Source organism: Dipodomys merriami, unplaced genomic scaffold (assembly GCF_024711535.1).
Source record: "Dipodomys merriami isolate MVZ:Mamm:240054 unplaced genomic scaffold, mDipMer1.0.p SCAF_889, whole genome shotgun sequence".
Taxonomy (NCBI): Eukaryota; Metazoa; Chordata; class Mammalia; order Rodentia; family Heteromyidae; genus Dipodomys; species Dipodomys merriami.
Genome location: NW_027206500.1, coordinates 86,134 through 108,942, shown reverse-complemented (window position 1 = coordinate 108,942; position 22,809 = coordinate 86,134). Strand labels below are relative to the sequence as shown.

The following is a 22,809-nucleotide window of genomic DNA, read 5'->3' as shown; positions in this document are numbered from 1 at the left end:
ATCCTACCTACTCAAAAGGCTGACTGAGATCTCAGGATCTCGGTTGGAAGCCAGCCCAGGCAGGAAAGCCCATGACACTCTTATCTCCAATGAACCACTAGAAAATCGGAAGTGGTTCTGTGGCTCAAAGTGGTAGAGCGCTAGTCTTGAGTGAAAAAGTTCAGAGACAGCGCCCAGGCTGTGAGCGCAAACCCCATAACTGACAAAAAACAAACAACAACAAAGCGCGTCAGTGTGTGCTTCACTTGTACTTCAGCTCTCATCTCCTGCCTGATAACCGGGGCTGGAAGGGAATGAGAGAAGGTCTGCGCATATCTGGAAAAGAGGTGGCTTATTTCTTGACAGTGCCGAGTTGAGCCATCTGTGGGTAGCCTAACTTTTAGAAAGCCCCACCCATCACGTCGGTGGGCACAGGGAACCCATGGTTCACTCCACATAGCATGGAGGTGTGAAATTGCCAGTGTGGCTCACACATCCATGTTCCAGAACATTCTCTCCATCACATCCTGGACTAGTATTTCTACTCCACATTGTATCCTAGAGTGATGGCTCTCCATCCCTGGGCTTTGGCACGTGGTATCTCCTTTTTCTGAAATAATCCCGACCCCGTCTCCCCCAAGGTCTCTTCGGTCCTCCTGTGCCCTTTAGGTGGGATTTCCTGTTTGCAGGCTCCACCTTTCCCAGTGTCCATACAGGACAGTCTTTTACCAGGACGCACCCTAATTATTGATGGGTGCACTTACCTGTACTCAGCAAAGCCTACGTCCCAAAGCAGGGCTGTTTCTTAGCATTGTTTCTGGAGTCTGGCACAGCATTTGGCATATGGGAAGCCCTGGAGTTAAGGCCACCTGAGTGTGGTGTGGTGGAAGGGGTGAGGAGGGGCTGTGTCCAGAAGCTCAGCTGACTCTGGAACCTTCTGAGCAGCAAGGCGGCCCAGACGGGACATCAGCATGTCCCCGTTGTTCATTGTCACCAATGATGCCAGCGGCTCCTTAAGCCTTGGGTGGAGAGGAAGGAGGTCTTCTGTCTGAGACCAAGGCAGGTGCTCCAGACACAGGCATTTCCCTCTCCCTCCCTCCTTCTCCCTCCCTCTCTCCCTCTCTCTCTTCCTCCCTCTCTCTCTCTCCCCCCCCCTGTGAAAACCCATACCAGACGTGGTACCGCAGAGTCTGAGTAGCATCACTCAAGCTCTCCATGCATCCAGGCAACGAGCCACCTCCTCTATCACTTGGAGGAATAACCTTTGTGTTATGATTGCTTGACAAGAGCACTCTTTACAAATAACTTTATGATCAGAAAAGACAGCAAGTAAAGTACCTAAAAAAGCAACAATTGTCCCCAATTCCATCATGGCTACTCAAGTCTTTGTCCACTTTTTTCTTGAATTTTTGTGTCAGTGATGTGATTGTGTATGTCATGGGTATAAAATACGTGCATAGCCATTTTGCATTTAATCCTTTCAAATGAGTAGTCTGGTGGCGCACTGTCTCCCCACAGCAAGTCTTTGTAGGCTGTTTTCGAGCCAGGTGATGCTCTTCTGGGTGCAAGCACAAGGAGCCATCTATGGCTCACCCTGTCATGTGGGTTCCTCAGGCCTAGGCTGTCTCTGGTCATTTGCCAGTTGGGGTTCTGCCAAAAGGGCCAGCCCTGAGCCACACCTTTCCAGGGGATAGCTGTGCTGTGCAGCATCTCCTCATGGAGAGTTGTGTTCTAGGACACCTGTGCAGGCTTGTGGCCAGTGCCTGTGTCTCACACAGAGTGCTGGCTAAAGCAGACGAGTCTTCGCAAATATTGCTTTTCATGACACTGCATTGCCATTATACACCAGAAAGGAGCAAACCTATGGCTTGCTTTTAAGGTCACTGGGCTTCAGTTTCCTCCTTGTTAATGTACATAGTAACTCTATGCTGGTGAGTTTTGAGAATTAATAGAAGATATGAAACTGTTTTATGTAAAGGATAATACTGCTTACGGAAAGAATATGTACACACATATACATACATGTGTATATATGTTGTGTATGAATATATGTGATAGATGGATGATAAATAAATATATAAGTGTATACAAGGAACACAAATGATAGGCAGGTGATGTTAGAGAAATGGATGAGTAGATAACAGTTGTTTTTCTCACTTGCCGTCCACTCTGTCCTGCGCAGGAGCCTTTGTCTCCTGCTCAGGGGCAGAACTGGGCTGTAAGCAGCTCCACCTGAGCTGATCCAAACTCAGGCCAGCCCGCCCCGCCCTGCTCTCCTCAGGCTCTTCCAGGGAGGTGGCTGCTCACATGTACCTGGTACTTGATATGTCTCGTGTAATTTCTTTCCTCTTAATGGACTTGTCTATTACTCTATTCATTTCACAGATGGGCCACCGAGCCATGACACTCTTAAGTAGAAGAGGTGGGACTTGAACCTGGGATTTGAAGTCATACACCCCTCCCCAGTTTCTCTCTGCTGCCTCCCTCACCCCTGTTTGACAGCTGCTCAGGGTAGAAGCCCCTGCTTGGTTCACAGGGACACCATCAGCTTGTGTTAAGTTTCTCTCAGCTTCCTGCACGTCACACAGAGTGAGTGATTGCAGCGGTGGAGCGCGTGACTCTCCACCTTCTCATTCTCCTTCCCTGGTGACACGTTCCATTGTAACTGGCCCAGGCAAAGGTCACATCGATCAGTTTTCCTGACGGTCTGGCTCCTGAGGAATGCACGGCTGCGCTCCACAGCCTGAGATAACCCCAGTCGAGTTGTCAGGTGTAATATTCTCACCTGTTCTCACATGGAGCTGTTCTGCTCTCTTGAGACTAAGACAACCACAGCAAAAGGGAAAGGGGAAAAATCATACTTCAGAGAATGAGGGCAGAGCCCTGTGTTCAGCAAGCCCTGCTAAGGGAGAGTGGGAGAGAAGGGTGTAGGGGAGGGGAGAGAGGCATCTTGATTCTCTGCCTGGAGTCTGACCTCCTGGGCTCCAGTCCCACCGCTTGCCAACAATAAGGTGGCAAAGCATGTGCCCACTCACGGTTATATGCCCAAGCACCTGCTTTCCATGAGATGGGGTTTAGGAGCCAGTTACCGCCGAGGAAGTCATGGGGAGGCCCCAAAGGAAGGCACTGTGGTCTCTGAAGAAGAGGGAAAAGGAGGAGGAGGAGAGTGGAAGAGGTAGGGAAAAGAAGGAAGAAAGGAGGGAGGGAGGCAGGAAAGAAGAACGGGAGGGGAGAAGGGGGGAAAGAAGGGAGGGAGGGAGGGAGGGAGATTAGATAGAGAATACAGTAAGAAAGCTGTCTGCAGCCTAGAAATAGAGGAAGCATGTTCTCACCAGAGCTGGGCCGTGCTGGCTCCCTGGCCTGGGAACGCCAGTGTCGGCTTGAGAGCTGCAGGTCACCTCTGTGGGATGGTGGTGTTTGTGTGGCAGCCTGAGCAGCCGAGTGGGGGCAGGCTCATTTTGCTCCCAGTGTCTGCTTCCGATCCGAACGCTGGTCTGTGACATCACAGTGCCAGTCTCCAGTCAGACGCTGGGGTACCTTCTGGGTCCCGCCCCATGAAGGGTCTCCATGGTTAATGGGACACTCGCGCTTGACCTTTGAGGCTGGCTCTGGCTGGTTGGGTACCGTGGGCTCCAGTCACTTCTTGTCTCTATTTGGGGGCATTAAATCCACTCACACGTGTGCTCCCACTGACTTCAGTTTTAGTACTGGACTCTGAGTCTGACTAAGCGTCGGTGGGTGGGGAACTTGTTTGTGTTTTGGGGCTGTTCAGAATTCTCTCCCACTTACCTCAGGCTGTTTCATTAAACGTTTTGTTTTAAATTGTGTGAGGGAGACATCCACTGCCATCTGCTGTCAAAACAAGTATAAGGGTGAGTATCTGGCCAGATAGGGTGACAGCAGACACCCGAAGCCAGTGTAAGTATTTCTCAAAGCAATCATGTGTTTCTAGAACCTTCTTTGAGTGGTGATGGAAGAAACTGATACATGGGTGTCTATGGGCTACTCTAAGACCCTTTGCTTGAAGCAAAATGGTATAAAGTAGGCCAGGTGCCGGTGGCTCACGCCTGTCATCCTAGCTCCTCAGGAGGCTGAGATCTGAGGATTGTGGTTCTAAGTCAGCCTGGGGAGGAAAGTCCATGAGACTCATCTCCAATGAACCACCAGAAAACTAGAAGTGGCTCTGTGGCTCAAATGGTAGAGTGCTAGCCTTGAGCTGAAGAGTTCAGGGACAGTGCCCAGGCCCAGAGTTCAAGCCCCACGACTGACAAAAAAAAATGCATAAAGTAAAGGCATAAGTGCTGTGTCTGAAGCAGGGGTGCCGGGGGAGCGGCTGGGGGTGAACGGAGGCAGAGGCCCCAGCAGGACCGTGGCAAAGGATCTGTAGCCCTTCCACAGCCACCGCCAGGTGCCACAGCGTGTTTCCATTGAGGTAACCAGCACCTCAATGGTCGGCCGCAGCCGTCCGTCTCCCGTGTGCTCCAGTTGGATCAAATGTCAAATCTAAGCCTGCTACCTCTAGGGACAAGGCTTCTAGGGGACAAGGCTCCCCCTCTGACATTCCACCCACCCATCTCCTGACACCTATCCCTGCCGCCATCTTGGTACAGTTTGTTGCCATACCGAATGATTCGTTGTTATCTGTGGTAAGTCCTGCTGTCCTCATCTCTCCAGGCCCTCACCCATGCTGTTCCTTCTGCCTGGACCTCTGTGAGAACGCACTTCCTCCCACATGTTTCCATCCACCACAGAGCGGGTGTTGATTGGACTTCAGGTGGCTGTCAGATGCTGTGTATCCTTCCAAGAATTTAGAGGTGATGAGAAGCAATATGGCTTCTGCCCTCTTGGATTCCGGGGTATGGCCTCCTTGGAGCCTCTTCCTTGGAGCCTCCTTGGGACTTCCTCTCCCCCCCGAGTAGTGCCTGCTTCTGGCTCAGTTACAGTACAGGTGGGCTCTCCTGTGTTCACCTGCTTCCTCCATTAGCAGAAGCCGCTCAGGGAGGAGAACACGCCTTGGTCACAGTGGCAGCCCTAGCTTTTCATATTTAGTAACTCAGTTCATTCAGTGCTGTCACACACCTGTGATAGGCCAGGCCCTGTGCTGGGCGGGCAAGACGGCCACCCCATCTTACGCAGCTGACAGTGGCCCACTGACCACCATCCATTGCGCCCTACTGCCTTTCCTCCATCTCCGTAATGGTCTCCTCTTATAAAGTAGTGAGATTCCAGACACCAGCTGTGCACTTGGGGCTAAGGGGACATCCCTGACACACGGGGAGAATACTGGGGTTTTCCCAATTCCAACTAGTGACATCTCCCATCTCCAGTGCCTCGGGGTGGGTGGGGGGCTCTCGTCACCATGGTAACCTCTGGCGGTCAAGGAAAAGCAGCACGCTGTCTCCTCCGGTACACGTTCCTCTTCTTGGACTCTTCCCCCGCGGGCAGCGTCACTGGGGGCTTCAGCTCCTGCTTCGAAGGTGCCAGACTTCTAGTCCTCTCTGTAGGAGCCTGGAGGATGGCATGTTGCAGAGGGCAGGGGACTGGGAGCCTGGGTCGAGGGTGTTACAGGATGTTCCCCGACATTGAGCGTGATCAGGCACTGTGTGTTCCCAAGGCTCGGGCTGGTGCAGCTGGGGCTGGCAGTTCCGCAGTGAGTGCTGAACCAACCCTGGCTGCCATCTTGGAGCATTTTTATTGCAGACTTAGCTGTGATAAGGCCGCCTGTCCTCACTCTCCGGGCCCTCGTCCCTGCTCTTCCTTCTGTCTCTTCTGCCGGGTTCACTGTGAAATTCCCTGCATCGGAGGAGGCCTGGGCCTTGCCCACCGACTTCCCAGACCCACGGGCTGCATTTGGGATTCCCTGCCTCCCTGCCCACTGCCCTAGCGTGATGCCTTCTGTGCCACACCCCACTGCTCATGCTCTCCTGCGTGCTTTCTGTAGCCAGAAGGCCTCCACGGGATTATTGATTAACAGTCCGCAGGACTGTCCCAGGAGGCAGATGCTGCTTCTTGGTGACAGTTGGAGAAGCTGGGGACAAGGCCCCACAAGCGCAGCCTGGGGATGAGAATCCACGGTGGGCTGGCTCACGCGGGCCAGCTCCAGCCTGCAGAGGTGGAGGATGGCTTGTCGTGTTCACCATCTCCACCCACGAACTGTTGCCATCCAGGTGGATTTCAGTCCAAAGACAGGAGTCAGTCAGCGCGCACAATTTCTGACACTTGACCCATCGATTCTCAGGCGCAGGTTGAGGTCATGTCTGAGGATATAACTTGTCCCCGTGAGACAGGGCCTCACCCCTCCCTCACCTCACAACCCTCTCCAGTGACCAGGGCCTTCCCGATAACAGGTGTGAGGAAAGGGAATCTGGTGAGCATGCCCAGCGCAACTGGGTAGACAAGACTGAGCATGCTCAGGTCACGATGTCGGGGATTTGGTGTTGTAACCCACCTGCCTGATGACAAAGCCCAGCATCTCCCATCATTCCCTACCCCTCATCCCCCAAGTCCCCATACTGACCCCTCACCCTTGGACTCAATCCCTCCCCACTCCCAGTCCCAGAGCCTCTCACCATGCAGCCTGCAGACTGGGTCAGCCGGGTCTGCAGCAGTGTGGGCTGTTCTCTGCGGCTCCCTCCTCTGGCTGGGTCTGGTATCACAGCCAGGTTGACACTCCCCCCCTTCACAGCCCCTGCACAATGCTGCTGCTCACAAGTCCCTGGACACTTCTCAGGAGTGGCCGCGATTCTATGTCATGTGTGAAAAGAGGAGAAATAACTCGAAAGGTAGTGAAGGGTGGGCCACTGCTCCTGATGAATGTGTGAGAGCGTTGTCAGGGTGTTTACTGCCAAAGCTCAATGCATCAGCGAGATGGTGGATAGGTCAAACTGAACGCTCGCCAGGGCTCCGGCATCAGCGCATCTGGTGCTCAGAGCTGCCTGTGGCTGGCACCTCTGTCCAGGAGCGAAGGCCATGCTCCCCGGGACCAGAACGAGCACCAGCTCCTTGAAGCCAGGTCCTGTTTACCTTGTTCGTCACTGTGCGTCCGGGACCTGACGCAGTATTATTTATCACAGTTGGACACCGGTTACACCAAGTTGCGTGTTTACCCCGGACTCATGGCTTGAGATGCAGTAGCCTGAGAAGCTTACAAGGAACGGGCAGAAGGAGCAGAGACAGAAACTGCCTGCAGCTAGAGACAGGGGAGACCCTCGATGCGTCTGCACGGGGAACACACTGTGTGGATAGGAACGTCATACACCATCTCAAAGAGGCAGCATTGGGGGAGGAAGCAGCAGAAAGAGGGAGCGGTGTGCACCCCCGTGCGGGAGCCTGGCATTTCGTACCACGTCCTTGGCCCTCACGGAGCTAGCTCTGGTCATCTTGGGAGTCAGTGGCAGATCTCAGCATCTGGCTTATGCTGCCTTTCCTTCCTCACCATGTGCTTTGTGAGAGGTCCAGGCAAAAGCAGGCCACACCTCTCTGGCAGTTTTCACCTTGTCTGTACCGCCCCTACCAAGTCTGCTGGGGGAGTAATGAGATTTCTGATGAGCCCCAAACCAGCACAGGGTTTGTGTCCTGATGTCAGTCCCCAGGGAGCCTGGCTTCCCAGTGTCCTTTTCAGGATGTCACCAAGCAGACAAGTGGTGTGGGCTGCCCTTCTCCGTCCCAGGCCCATCTAATGAAATGAGCGTGGTTTTAATTAAGGCTGCAAGCTGGCTTTTTTACACAGAAACAACCCAAGTGGCCAGGTCTGCACCCAGCAACATGGTGCAGGAAGTAGAAAGTCTAATAAGGTGTAGATGGAAGAGGTGCCTGCGGGACCTGCGTTAATGAATATATTAAGGGCTCGTCGTTAGCATTTATTTGTTGCTACGTGACCGTGCACTTTGGAGCGGCTGCAAACCTCCTGGCACCATCTGCGGTGTGGAAATGACGTCTCCCATCTCACTAACGTGGTGAAACCACCCTGCAAATGCTTCCGCTTACCTCTCTGAATTACTGGATGCTCCAAATTAGTGGAGCCGATTTTAATAAGATTTCTTTTTACCTCTTCAAATTGAATTTTCTTTTCACTTCTCTTTGGTTTTCCAATTTGCCTGAGCTTTAAAACGTTATTAAGTCAGCCTGCCTCGCATCGCACTCGGCAAACAGCAGCTCTCCTCGCGCCCTCCGCCCCCGGTGGGTGCTGCCTCACCCGTGTCCTTGCATGCACTGTTCATTCTCTAGGGTTTCCTGCCATTCTTACCCCCCTGTGCCATAAAACCCTGCCCTACTGCTCTTCTGTAAGGCCTTGTCCAATTCTGCCTGTGGTATTAGCATGTAAACTCAGGGCCTTATGCTTGCTAGGTTGGGCTCTCTACTGCAGAGCCACCCCCATCCCTTTTTGTGTGTGAGTCTCATCTTACCTCTGGCCTGTCACAGAGCGAGATCACAGGCTGGCACACTCCATGGCCACCACTCCATACCCACTACTTCATACCTCAATGTGGATTGAGGCGGAGAATCACTCGGTCATGGGGCTTGAACTCTGGGCCTGGGTGCTGTCCCTCAGCTCTTCAGCTCAAGATGAGCGTTCTACCACTTGAGCCACAGCACTACTTCTGGTTTTCTGGTGGTTTATTGGAGATAAGAGTGTCACAGACTTTCCCGCCCAGGCTGGCTTTGAACCATGATCCTCAGATCTCAGCCTCCTGAGTAGCTAGGATGACAGGCATGGGCCACCAGCGCCCAGTGGGAATTATTTTTTTAACCTGGGCTGGCCATTAATTACAGTCTTCCTGATCTCTGCCCCCAGAATTACAAGCATGAATCCTAGTGTACAGCCTAGGAACAGCCTTTTTGGAGTTGTAGTGCTTTGAAGAAAAAACAGGAAACAAGAAGTTAAAAAAAACCATCATTTTTCTGCCACACTGGAACATTTCCTCCTTTCTTCTTATTTACTTTTCTTTTTTTGGGGGGGAGTGAGGGACTGGTCCTGAGGTTTGAACTCAGTTCTTGGGTGCTGTCCCTGAGCTTTTGTGCTCTACCACTTGAGTCACAGCTCTACTTCTGGCTTTTGGGTGGTTAATTGGAATCTCACAGACTTTCCTGCCCAGGCTGGCTCCAAACCACAATCTTCAGATCTCAGCCTCCTGAGTAGCTAGGATTACAAGTGTGATCGCCGGTGCCTGGCCTGAATGCTTCCTCCTTTCTGATCATGAAAATTATGTCTGGCCGTTTCATCATCATAGTTTGTAATGTCTCCCAGAGGCCCACATGTTGGAGGCCAGGTCCCTGGGGAGGCCCTGCCCCTTCCTCCTAGAGGAAGAATGGTCTTAATGAGTGGGTCTTGGGCTGTGCCCTCGGAGGGGACGTGGGCCCCCGTCCTGGCACTTCCTCTCCTCACTTTTACTTCCTTCCTGGGGGTTTTACTCTGTGTGACCTCCCGGCATGATACACCATGCCACCACAGGCCTAAAAGCAACAGGACCAACTGGTCTTGGCCTGCAGCCTCCCAGGAACCTTTCCTCTTTGTAAGCTGATGGCCTCCAGCATTTCATACAGTATCAGAAAGCTGACAATGCGGTTATCCCTCCTACAACTCCCCCCTCCCCCCCACACGTTGGAAGACAGCTTCAAGCTAGACCATACTAAGCAGGCCATCTGATGCCGTGGGAACAAGACTGGCGGGCGGGCAGGCTTCCATTGGGGTCTCTGGGGGCAGCCGCAGGGCGTCAGACCTCCTGCTGCCTCTCCTGCAGCCCGTGTGAGACGGGAGCGGCGTCTGGCTCCGGTGGAGGGTGGGCTCTGGGTGAGTGAGGCGGCCTGAGGGCTCTGCCAGGCTGATGCGTCGCTGTCCACCCCCACTTCTTGCTGTGTTTTGGATCTGCATTTTGGCCCTTCTTTCCCATTATTTTGTTTTGTTTTTTAACTTGACATTCTAATCTGGTCCCAAGTCTCTTTCTAAATTGATCATCCATTTTGTCTTCGAGGTGACGTGTGAGCCTCCTAAAATCATCTGTGGAACTAGCCCCAGTGCTGGGCTCTGGGGCTCTGTTTTTATAGGGGGTGCAAGTCTGCAGTGCTTTTGGTGAGAGGGTGAGAGTCACGGTGCCCATTACTTCCCACACATCCTTGAGTAATGGCACAGGTGCCCGGGGTCCCCATGACAGATGGGGGAGTCCTACATTCAGATATTGGCAAACTCTCCATGCTGCATTGCTCTGCTCTGCCAGAGAGTGAGCTTGATAAGTGCTTTGCACTTATGGATATGGAGCAGACTCCTTGCAGCTCAAATCTAGAGTGGGTGTTGGTGGACTCAGACATGGCCCCAGAAACAGGGAGGTGTGGTGAGCAGAGCCCACAGCAGGGCGGCCCCTCGGAGGTCTGCAGGACTGACAGAGTAACTCAGACAACATGGCTGCACCTGTTTCCTGGCTGTTGTGCTTCCTGACCACCCCAGACCAGCATTGTGCTGGGCGTGGGGGGTCATGTGCCCTGGTGCCCAGTACTGGTGTGGGTAGGCTGGGAGCTAAGCTACAATGGAATGCAGGGCCAGGACCTTTCAGTTGGGAATTGGACCCAAAACCTTTGTGGAATTGAACCACTGATCAGGGTGGAGGGTCTTTGTCTCTTTCCTTCTCATACCTGTCACTGTGCGAGAGCTGGGAATGGGCTGTAGTCAGATGCCTGCCCTTGTCGTGGTGCCCAGCACAAAATGAACTGGTGAGCCAGGTGCCTGTGGGTCTTAGCCTGTCATCCTAGCTACTCAGGAGGCTGAGATCTGAGGATCACGGTTGGAAGCCAGCTCAGGCAGCAAAGTCCATGGGGCTCTTGTTTCTGGAACTGGAAGTGTAGCTCACGTGGTAGAACACCAGCAAAACAAACAAACAAACACAAAAAACTCTTAAGGGACAGTGCCCAGACCCTGAATTCAAGATGAAGTACCAGCACAAAAATAAATATATACACATGTATTTACATATGCATATATGTAAATAAGTACATCAACAAGATATACCATTTTAAATAAACAAGATAAACCCTTACAGGCCGCTGACAACTCCAAGTTACTTCTTGTACATCATTGCAATCTGCCTTTGACTCCTGTGGTTCATTCAACAGAAGTATGGTCTCAGCAGCTGGGCTGGAGGCGGCTCCCCTCTCCCTCCATGAGAGCCCATCGGCAGGATTCTCCTATTCAGTATTCCATTTCATTCACTCCTGCTTTTCCCCCAGCTCACTGAGCCACCTCCTTCTTGAATCAATGACGGGCAGTGTGGCTAGGAGAGATCACAGCCACGACATCTTGAGCTAATCATGGCCCTGTCGCTGCTCCATACAACAGTAATGACCAGAGGCAGCGGTGGCTGGAGGCCTGGAATGGGCTGTGGCAGATGGAGAGCCGGGTACTTGTGATGAGGCACAGAAAGGAACCGGTGCTGAAGGTGTGGGAAAAGACCACGTCCAAGGCCTTATTGTAACCCAGATCTGTCTGTGCTGAGACCAGACCGTGTCTACCGGGGCTGCTCTGTGCCCACGGGACAGCGTCACAGCAAGGGAGCCCACCCCGCAGCCTGCAGAGTTGGGCTTAGGGACTGTCACACTGTCTCTACCAGCTTCCTCATCTCTGCCTCTGTGGGCCCTTCTGCTCCTCACTCCCCTTTGTTTCTCGTTATCCCCTGCCTCGTCTGGCCATTCTCACGCCAGCATAGCTCAGTTCCGTTCTCGTGGCCATTCTCATGCCAACATGACCCAGCCGTTCTGAGCTGATTTGGATGCTTTGAGAATGTCTGTCTTTGGGACTCAGCCATCTACAGCTCCTGGGCCACACTGCAGTTGTTAGAAGTTTTGTGGGGACACAGCCTTAGGCTGTCTTCACATCGCGGTGGCACTGCCCATGCTTCAAGGTCTGTGCTCGGTGGTCATGATGGTGACACAACTACACTCGTGACATTCGACAACCTTCTGGCCTCCCTGGCGACTCCCCTGACCCCTCCTCCTCCCCTCGGTCCCCCCGTCCCATGCTTCCTGAGAATCGCATCTCTGGATTCGCCCCAGGCCTGGGAGCCACCTGCCAAACAACCTGGATTCAGCCCAGCCTGGTGCAGCAGACCAGGAGGGAAAACAGGCCTGTGGATGTTCCACCAGTGGAGAACGTCAGGGAGTTGACTGCCTGGAGAAAGGAGCCGGGGCTGGGTCTGAAAGAGGGGAGAGGAGGACGCAGCCAGGTGTGGTGGCCTGCCACGGGGTCCCAGGAGGGAGCCGGTGGCGCGTGCCATTTGTCCTCTCTTCTGGACATTTTGCGTCACGTCTTTATTTCCTCTTTCCTCCTCTTCTTTATCCCTTTATCCCTTTTCTATACAATGTTTCCAAACTTACGATAGGTTGCAGCCCCATAAGCTCACTGTCAGTTGAAAAAGCTCCTGAGTCGAAAATGCATGTGGAGCCAGGCACAGGCACTCCAGCTGTCATCCTAGCTACTTGAGAAGTGGAGAGTGAGGGCTGGCAAGTTCGAGGCCAGCCCATACAAGTTTGTAAGACTCCACCTCAACCAGTGTCAGGGTGCGGTGGCACACTCCTGTCATCCGGTGATCAGGAGACTCACAGTAGGAAGAGGACTACAGTCCAGGCTGGCCCACACATAAAGCAAGAAAGACCTCTTTTGAAAAATGGCCAACATAAAAAAGGGGCTGGAGGTGTAGCTCACGTGGTAGAGTGCCTGTTTAGGAAGCAGGAGGCCCTGAGTTTAACCTCCAGTCACACACACACACACACACACACACACACACACACACACACACACACACACACACACACACACACACACACACACACACACACACACACACACACACACACACACACACACACACACACACACACACACACACACACACACACACACACACTCTCTCTCTGCAGTGAATGTGCCATGTGTCAGCCTAGCAGCCTGGAACATGGCAGGGTGTCGGTTTTCTCCCTTGTGATCCACCTCGTGGCTGATTGGGGGTCCGTGGCTCACTCCTGCTGCCCTGCAAGCGGAGGCTATGCAGCGTGCCACCAGCCTGAACAGAGATCCAAATTTCAAATTTAGACCATGGTATCATCTCCAGAATGTAACGTATGGTGTGCACTGAACACCTATTGTTTTTACATGATAAAACCAAAACAGAATAGTTAAGCAGAAACTTCATATGCCAGGGACTAGCCAGAAAGAAAATGTTTTTGAGTTGCCATTATGTTATAGGTGCTACTGTATCCGTCAGGATGGACTAAAGTTAGGCTGCAGTAACAAACAGCCCCCACTTCTCCATGGCTTAAGCCAATGAAGGTCTGATTCCTGTTCCTGCTGCAGTATGTCCAGGCTGCTCACTGTGACAACCTAGACGTGTAGGCTGGCTGTATTTGAGCTTGCCCAGAGGCTCGGAGGCAGAAGCAGCCCTCGGCATCTCAGCTGGCCTTTCCCACTTCTGGGTCCCATCTATCACAGGGAATCACAAAATGTGTTTCTGCCATGTGTCTAGAAGCGGGGGACGCTGCTGAGTGGGATGGATCGTCATCAAATACGGATGGGCTGGTCCTGCTGGAGCTGTGCTGGAGAACCGGCCTGGGGGCCAGCGCTGGAGCCTGGGCCGCACACGGCCTGCTTATTCTGGTGTGTGACCTTCTATCAGCCGGCAGGCGGTTCCCGCTGGCTCCGGTTTTAGGGGAGAAATACACCTGTTTGCATTCACCTCACTAGTTGGGCTTGAAGGCCCAGCCCTGGCTTTGAAGTCTGAATTCTGCATGCAGTACCTCAGGACTCAGCAACATAGGACCCAGCACCTCCCTCGCACCTAGCACCTCAGGACCCAGTACCTCCTGCAGCCTGCCACCTCCTGACTTCAGATTCCCACCAGGACAACTCCTAGTGCTGCTGGTCCAGGGGGGCATCCCTGGCCTTCTAGGGAGGACGGGGAGAAGACAGGATTAAGAACTCACCAATCACCCCAGTGTGGGTATCGTACAAGTTCCCCAAAGTCTCGCGTGCCAAGGCATAGTGCCCGGCCTATGGCACTGCTGGGAGGTTGGAGGGAGCTTTAGCAAGTGGGGGGCTGGGTGGAGAGAAGGAGGGGTGCCCAAGACCGGGCTGTCAGCCCCCGCCCTGCCCGCTCCTGCCCGCCCCGAGCCCGACAGCTCTGCCCACCACGTCCTCCTCCTACGACCCTGGACCCAAACCTCGAAGACAGAGCCACGACGCACTTCTCCTCCTTTAAATGACCTCTGGTGTTTACTCACGGTGGCAGGAAGCTGGCATCCACTGTGGGAGGGAAGAGATGAGCCACCCGCCTCGGGGGTCAGGTCCCCCCGATCTAGCCCAGGCGGGGGTCCTGCGCCACCGGGGCCGCGTCCATGCTGGCAGTGCCTCACAGGCGATCTCCATCAACTCCATTAAAAAACTAGAAACCATTTTCTTCCTTCTGCGTGGCTCCTCAGTGACTCACCTTCAGGAAAAAGCCTAAATTTCTTTGTCAAAGTCCTGCCAGTTGGGCACCCCGTCCTCGCGGCCGCCCCTCCTGCAGAAGGTGGTTTTCCTGCCCTCTCCACACAGCTGCTGCTGCGTGCCGGGGAGAGGGGACCTCAGTCTCCATCGTGACCTTGAGGGTGAAGGGCAAAGCCGCAACCAGAGGTCAGATTTGTGAAAGCTGAAGGGAGAACCATGTGCAAAGGAGAGTCCCCGGCAGTGTGCTCATCCTGCGCCACCCTGCGAGCCCGCACCAGGACTGGCGGTCTCCTCGTCACCCCCCAATGTGACATTTTAGAGAACCAGTCTAATTTTTTTCTTTTTGGTATTAATGTTTCAACGTTGTGCTTATCAGACAGGCACACTACCACTGAGAGATGCCTTTAGCCCCTTCATGCACTGTCTCTTTTCAGTTTTAGCAAGGCTTTATTTTAGTATAACAGGGTTAAAGTAGGGAGAAATTAGAGAAAAATAAAAAGAGGAAAATATTACCCGATCCATGATGGACATGGGTGCTAAGGACTAACGGCACTGTTTGTTTGTTTGTTTCCTTTTGCCCATCCTGGGGTTTGTACTCAGGGCCTGGGCACTGTCCCTGAACTTTTCTGCTCAAGGCTAGTACTCTACCACTTGAGTCACAGCTCAAGTGTGGTGGTTAATTGGAGATGAGACTTTCCTTCTTGGGCTGGCTTTGAACTGCTGCCCTCAGATCTCAGCCTCCAGAGTAACTAGGACTACAGATGTGAGCTGCCGGTGCCCAGCTACACTGGTTATTTTTGAGATAGAGTCATCCTCTCTGTCTGGGCACACACCTGGACCGCAGTCCTCCTATTTTACACTTCCGGTCCTATCTGGGACGACAGCTGTGTGCCAGGCCTGGCATCCCTCCATTGACGTGGAGTCATGGACGTGCCAGCTTGGGCTGTCACAGAACTCTCTCCCCATCTCTGCCTCCCAAGCAGGTAGGATTACTGGTGTAAGCCACCAGCTCCTGGCTTCAGAGAATCAATCTTATGACAGGAAATTCACTGTTATACTGACGCTCTTGTAAACATCCTGAGCTTCAGTCTGTTGCATTCTTTCTGGGCACCTACAGGAAGCATGCACGACCCCCATTCAACACGCTTGACAGTAGATCAGATAGTTACTGACTTTCCCCAAAGTTGTAAGGTGAAAGAGAAATAGAGTCAGGGTGTAGCCCGTTGCGCCTCCGGGACAGAGGTTCCGGGTTGCTGACGCAGGGACTGAGGTCAAATGGGAGAGAGTTTCTAGAGACCGCCTGCCTGGATAGCTGTGGCCATTGGACGCTTGTGTTGGGCTCACCGCAACCCTCTTGCCTGGGGAAGCAAAATGGCGGCTTCCTGCTCCCCCCCCCTCCGCTGGGCACCCCTGCCGCACACAGCGGCCGCATCCTTGAAAATGGCATCGTGTCCCCAGCAGTCTCTCCAGCCCCCCTGTGCAGATGCAGGTTTCCAGTGCCTAAAAATCACGAGGTGCGGCCAGGGCCCAGGAAAGGGCCTTGAGATGCACGGCTGCGCTGCGGGGCGCGGTTCTGCGGTGAGCGGGGCCTTTATTTGCAGGATGTGAGCACCTCTGGGCTTCTGGGTTCTCACCACGCCAGGGCTCGGGCCTCGTGTAGCAACTGGACAAGAGCAGGTGCATTCTCAGCGGGGGGTGTGGAGGGGAGGACCTCGCCCTGGGTGTCACTGCTGACGCTCGCCATCGCAAACCTGTGCCCTGAGTGGGGTCCGGCGATCTGCAGGAGAGATGTCATCTCTGGCACGTACCAGCTGTGTGCTGCGACCTCAGGCCAGCCGTGCAGCCTCCGTCAGTGAGAGTCTATTGAGATGGTTCAACATGTCAGGCGCCCTGCAAAGTGCTTTCCAACAGAAAGGTGATCAAGAGCTTAGATCGCAGATCCTCCTTTCTTGGCAAGGGAGATCGAGGCTCAGAGAGGCCAAGTGCAGTCCTCAGTGCCACACAGCCATGTAAGTGGAGGAGCCAGCGTTGACCCCAAGGGCTTCTACTACTAAAGCCCAGGCAGGCTCTTCATCACCTGGCTTGGACCGGAAGAGTTTTCCTCTGCTCAGAATCCTTTAGGTGCTAAGAAGAAGATGTGGCAAATGTTGAGTGCCTGTTCCCAGGGTTGGGACCTAGAAGAGGAGCTTGTTGGCACTGTGGATGTGGCTGCTTTGCAGCTCCTCTTCTCCCGGCTTCCCTTTGGCCCATTGTGTACCCATGTTCCTCTCCTCGCTGTGAGCACACACTGCCCTGGGACCCCCACCGCTCCTCGGGTCTGACCTCACCTCAGCGGATTCCACTGTCTCGCCCTCGGGAAAAGCGGTGCGGGGAAGCCCCCATCACAGCGAGAAAGAGCAAGCACCAAACCCCTTGTGTCAGCCTCGGATGTGAGTCTTTCCGTCTGCTCGTTGGCTCAGGAGCTCTGAGATGATTGCCGAGTCTTTCTGGTTTGGTTGGGCAGGTGGAGAAGGATTCCATGGTTCCTTCTAAGCGGCCGCTCGCTGGTTTGTCCTGTACTTGTCTTCACAACCATCTAGGGTGTTCACTCCTTTTCTAATGAGGAGAGATCTGGGGTGGGGTGGGGGTAACTGAGCCATGTGCTATCCTGTGATCGCATGGGGTACAGGTGGCCTCATTTAGCCGGACTGTCACCCCTCATCTTTCCCGAGTACCTACGGTGCACAAGCTGTGGGCTGCAACCCATAGACCACCACCTACTAAGTACCAAGCAGATAAGATTATTAAAAGGCATTCAACAGAGGGAGAAACTGAGGCACAGGATGCTAAAATCCCTGTCTGGTGAGTCACAGCTTTCAGGGAACAAGACTGGGGAATCAGGATCCACAGGCCAAGGGGTTCCAGCGTTGACAGCTTACCAAGTGAAGGGCCCCCTCCCGCCGCTCAGGGCCAGGTGAGGGAGTCTCGAGACACGGTCCATGGCTGGCTGTACCTCAGTGGCCTGCGGACCACACGCGGGGGCAGCAGGCGAACCACCGTGCCCGGGTCATCCAAAGAAGCCCCCCGGGGTGCTTCATCGAAGTTGACAGGCACCCCGGTGGTTAGACTGCCCTCCGCGCCCCGTGAATTCATCCCGACTTTTCAATTTCATCATCTGAGCAAAGGCCACCAGGAAATCGCTCCCATATTTGTCATCATCCCTTAAAACAGGAGATAATTAGATGTCGCTGCTGTGTCGGCTGAGGTAGGGTGACATTTTACAGACACTCCATCCAGACATAAATGTCAGATTTACCCGAGGTTGGGGCCACTGTGGCCTGTGAGAATAAAATGCTTCATGAGTGAGGAGCGGAGGACCCGGGGAGGGAAAGAAGCCAGGTTTCAGGGCTGTGTCGGGGACAAACCTGGGATGGCCGCCGCAGGTTGACTTTGTCCTTCCAGAGTAAGTGTTTCCTCTCCCCGCACCTTCTTGCTCCTTATTAAATATGAGGAGTGCACTCTAAAAATGTCACGGACCATAGCTCATTACAGCTGCTTGTTTTCTGACTCGCAGTGCAGGAGGCTCATTTGTTCTTATGGCTGTGTAATAGTCCACACCAGTCTCGCCACAACACATCGAGTCGCGCAATGTGTGATGGCATCACTAGATCACAGAAATCTCCTGGCTCCATTACAGTCTACACCACCACTGTCCTGTACACCATCTGTGATCGACTGAAACATCGCTGTGTGGCACAGGAGTATCTATGCTGTGTGGGTCTCAAGTCTCAAGATGCGGGGGTGAATTAATGAAGTTGCATTTCTCCCTTCAAACCCTTCATGTCCATCCATCATTTCATGAGCCCCGCCTGCTGAGCTCCTTCTCCTCCCTCTCCTGCCACCTCTGCTCAGGACAGAACCAGCCCTTATGAGCTCTGACGGCTGACGGTGACTCTGCTCCTGTCACCAGGCCACCTTCATCCTTGCCCTGGCTGACAGTGAGGGGCGGCTAATGATCTTTCTGCTTCCAGCCCCATCCCTGCCCTGTGTGCTCTGCGGCCGCTGGGCAGAACTTCAAAAGAGCTTAAGTCAGATCCTGTCACCCACACTCAAACACATCCAGTCAAACCCAGTTCCGTTTTGGTAAGATTGGAGTGTAATAAATAATAGCACCCGACTTTTCCTCCCCACGCCCCCAGACCCAACGGGGAGATAAGCCCAGAAGGGAGGCCAGGGCAGATCAAAGCACTGTGCTGATTTCTGAGAAAGAAGGAGAGAGGATGGCAGCCTGGGACTCCTTCCACCCCACACACGCTTTCCCTCTGTAAAGCGTCCTGTTCTCCATGTTGTTACACTTCCAATCCACATGCATGCCGTGTATCTGGGTTTAACAAGTTTGTGTTCTATTCTTTTTAATTGGGGGTGGGGGTTTTATACACAGATGATCTTCTTGAAGTTTATAGCCCCTATTTGCATTTCATGAGGACTTTTCAAAAGAAGGTCTGAGTTTAAACAGGATCAGATGATCCATCTTTTTCTCTTAAGTTAATGAAAAGTCCTTGTCAATCTAGGTCACAATGTATTTCCTTCTCTTCTGACAGTTTGAAGCTTGGGTTTTCATACACTTGATTCTTAAATTTAAGAAGTGGCTTTCCAACACCTATGGCTCACACCTGTAATCCTAGCTCCTTAGGAGGCTGAGATCTGACAATCACAGTATGAAGCCAGCCCAGGAAAGTCTATGAAATTCTTATCTCCAATTAACCGCCAAAAAGTCAGAACTGAAGCTGTGGCTCAAGTAGTGGAGTATCAACCTTGAGTGAAAAAGCTGAAGGAGAGCACCTAGGCCCTGAGTTCAAGCCCCATACCGTAAAAACAAACATGTGCATAGCATGAGAAATTGACTTTTGCATGTGGTGATGCTTCGGTCCAGGGCCTGTCCTTTCCGCAGGACCCCTGATTCCAGCAGCATTTATGGTCGACGGTTTCCTTTCCCCAGGGACTACAGTTCTCCCACATTTCCCTCCACAGTCCCGAGACCTGAACCTCCATGACTTGATCATAATGCAGGAAAGTGGGGAAGAAATGGAAACTCACCCGTGACCCCATCATTTCCAAGTCCCTGTTCCTTTGGGATTTCCCCTTCACCTTTTTCTTATATGTAGTTTGATGCGTTCAGAAGAAATGGCAAGCGTGGACTTGAAGTTTCGTTTCTCCTCCACGTTACCGACAGGACCGGTTGTTCCCCTGTGCTTACCGGAGAAGCAGAACAGAATGGGAAGGCTCGCAGAGGAAGCCACGGGCGATTTGGGCTTGGGAGAAGGTGTTCTGTCTATAAAACAATCTGAGTTAGCTTGGCCTTTGCGTGCTGATAACCAGCCGCAGTGAGGGGTGAGCTGTGCAGGAATTGGACACAGACACGGGGGATGGATGGGTCCGCTGTGCTCTAATGTCATTGTTCAAGACCCTGGCAGGAGCAAGCCATGTGCTATGACTTTTAGTGGACAGACTTCAAAGATCTTTCTCGCCATTCCAGTCAGGTTTGTTGTTTTTTTTTTTTTTTTTTAAGAAATACTCAGGATTTATGATTTCATTATTGCTCTCATTCATTTCTCATTCATTTCATTTTTTTTTGCTTTTCAAATTGTTGTTATAAAGATGATGTACAGAGGGGTTACAGTTACATAAGTCAGGTAGAGAGTACATTTCCTTTTTGAATATCAGATTTTACATCTTTCTCTAATTTGACTTCCACATCATTTGTTTTCCAATGATTATCTACCCGATCAACTCCGATTAAGAGCTGGGGGTATAGGCTGGGCTCCTGTCACAGGGGAAGGGAGTGAGTTCCTTTTGGTTTCCAGTCCTGACTGTATCTCTCCTCTCCCCTCCCTTCTGCTCTTCCTTCCTCTCCCCTGCTTCCTGGAGACAGAGCATCTTTATTCTGTCCAGTGATTCCCTTCTTGGACTTGTTTGGAGTCAAGTTCTCATTGTCTGGCTTCTCTCTGTTGGCACAAGTGTTGAGGGTTTCACGGTATTTATTCAGTGGTAGATATCGTTTCATCCTACACCAGTTCCCCGCCCTATCACCTGTGCTAATATCCACAGAGCAGGCTGAGCTGTGGTGTTGGTGTGAGCCGGGATTCCCTCCTCCAGGGTTTCAGGGGACATTCACTGGAAGCTACCTGAGCCATAAAATGGTTCTGTTCCTGAGCTTCCTCAAGTCCGTTTCTTTTCTTTTGTTTAAAACATGACTAGACCTCAAGTCCATTTCTTAGTAAAATTTCCTGTCTGTGAGAGAACTTTGCTGAGAGGAGTCCCTGTTCATTCTCACTAGTGTAGGGCTGGATGGAGCCCCGCTGGGAGGTCGGAGGGCAGGCCCTCCCATGCACAGGGCGGGCGATGGCCCACAGGGTGGAGAGCTCTGAGGACTTGGGGGAGCAGGGTGCTTCCAGTCACAGCACATGAGTTTACTTAGTATCTCAAGGTGGACAGGAAGCCACCAAACCCCCACTAGGGTTCCAATCAGAGAAGGTGGAAATCCAGATTTGCTTATTGATAAACTCAGCTCTGTTTCCAGGGCCTCCCTTTATGGGTACAAGGAGATCAGGTGTCCTCCCTATGTGCAAAGGTGAGTGCTTGGCACTAGTAATTCCTCTGGGATGGGTGTGTCTGTGCGCATGTGTGCATCTTTTTCTTTTTCTTTGTGCTGGCCCTAGGGCTTGAACCCCAGGCCTGGGCACCCTCCTAGAGCATTTTTGCCCAAGGCTAATGCTGCTCTACCACTTGAGCCACAGCTCCACTTCCCACTTCTTTCATAGTTTCTTGGAGAGTCACTAGGCTGGCTTCAAACTGCAATCCTCAGATCTCAGCCTCCTGAGTAGCTAGGATTATAGGCGTGAGCCTCCAGTGCCTGGCTTGGGCATCTTTTTTAGGGGATCACGTTCATCCGTGTTCTGGCAACTCAACAAACACACACGGTTTGGGCAGGGCAAAGCCCAGCTCAGCCATCGCGTGAACTTGCCGCTGACCGCATGCAGCTGTGCGTATGTCTGTCACTCCAGGCCCCTTGCGCAGTATGCAACTTAAACTGCAGATTGCGTTGTTTTGGAAGAGGCATAACTTTGCATTCTGTCAGACTTAGCGGCACATGTATTATTGATTGATGTAATTTCGGGTTCATAAAAATAATGCTGACCTACAGAACATTGTCAATCCAGAAGGTCCTTGTGCATCTTATGAGAAAGAAGGCTGGGGGCAGGAGGCGAAGCGGGTGTGAGAACCGGAACTGAGCACAGATCTGCCAGCTACTGACAGGGACAGAAGTAGCCAGTCCCTTCTGATCTTACATGCTTCCAAGAGCAATTAGGCCTGAAGGGAGAGAAGGGACGAGGGTGCCCATGGCCCTGGATGACAGATGGCTTCAATTACAGGCTTGGCCCTGGTACTTCCAGGGATTTCATAGGGCAGACAAATGTCACAGGCACCCAAGAACCATCCGACTAACTGCTTTAATACTTTGGAGAAAATAAGATCTCATCCACAGTTAGACTTTCCCTGGAGTGTGGAGGCAGGGCATGGGGGATGAGTGTGTGTCATGGCCTCTAATAAGAAAGGGAAGATTGCAGCGCAAAAGGGTGGAAGGAATGTGAAGAGCCTGGTTTTGAGTTAGCACTCCCTCTCCCCCCAGACCCCACGAAAAGCCTCATGAAATGTTGAGACATAGAAATTTATGTTTCTAATTTACACGTCAGGCATTCTGGGATTTGTCTTAACAACGATCGCTCTCACTGCTTCTACAGTTCCTGTTACTCGTTTTCCTCTGGGATGGATCAATGGGTCAGGTGTGTCTTATCGATTTCTCAGGGCCCTGGAAACTACTTAAATCTATATAAGTGCTGTTTATGGCCCACTTCCGGAAGTCACACAGAGAGGCCTCTAGATCCTGGCAGCTGACACAGGCCACTGGGCAGCCAGAACCAGAGAGAGGACAGGTCCTGGCAGCTGACACAGGCCACTGGGCACCAGAACCGGAGAGAGGACAGGTCCTGGCAGCTGACACAGGGCACTGGGCACCAGAACCAGAGCGAGGACAGGTCCTGGCAGCTGACACAGGCCACTGGGCAGCCAGAACCGGAGAGAGGACAGGTCCTGGCAGCTGACACAGGCCACTGGGCAGCCAGAACCAGAGAGAGGACAGGTCCTGGCAGCTGACACAGGCCACTGGGCACCAGAACCGGAGAGAGGACAGGTCCTGGCAGCTGACACAGGCCACTGGGCACCAGAACCGGAGAGAAGACAGGTCCTGGCAGCTGACACAGGCCACTGGGCACCAGAACCGGAGAGAGGACAGGTCCTGGCAGCTGACACAGGCCACTGGGCAGCCA

The 22,809-nt window shown here is 52.8% G+C and overlaps 1 protein-coding gene and 1 long non-coding RNA gene across 3 annotated transcripts in view; one reads left to right on the top strand and one right to left on the bottom strand.

Annotated features, from left to right (window-relative positions):
* The window catches only part of LOC138820452 (serine/threonine-protein kinase 32B), a gene marked incomplete at its 3' end in the record, with an annotated part of 153,359 nt that overhangs the window by 47,594 nt on the left and 82,956 nt on the right, over positions 1-22,809 (top strand). The window lies entirely within an intron of this gene.
* On the bottom strand, positions 240-3,408 carry LOC138820453 (uncharacterized). Of its 2 annotated transcripts, none has more exons than XR_011369885.1 (4): positions 3,312-3,408; positions 3,015-3,114; positions 744-998; positions 240-283 (listed from the first exon to the last, which is right to left on the bottom strand). It is a non-coding gene; the product is annotated as an uncharacterized lncRNA (long non-coding RNA). The 2 variants fall into 2 exon arrangements; XR_011369884.1 differs by having other exon boundaries at positions 3,033-3,114.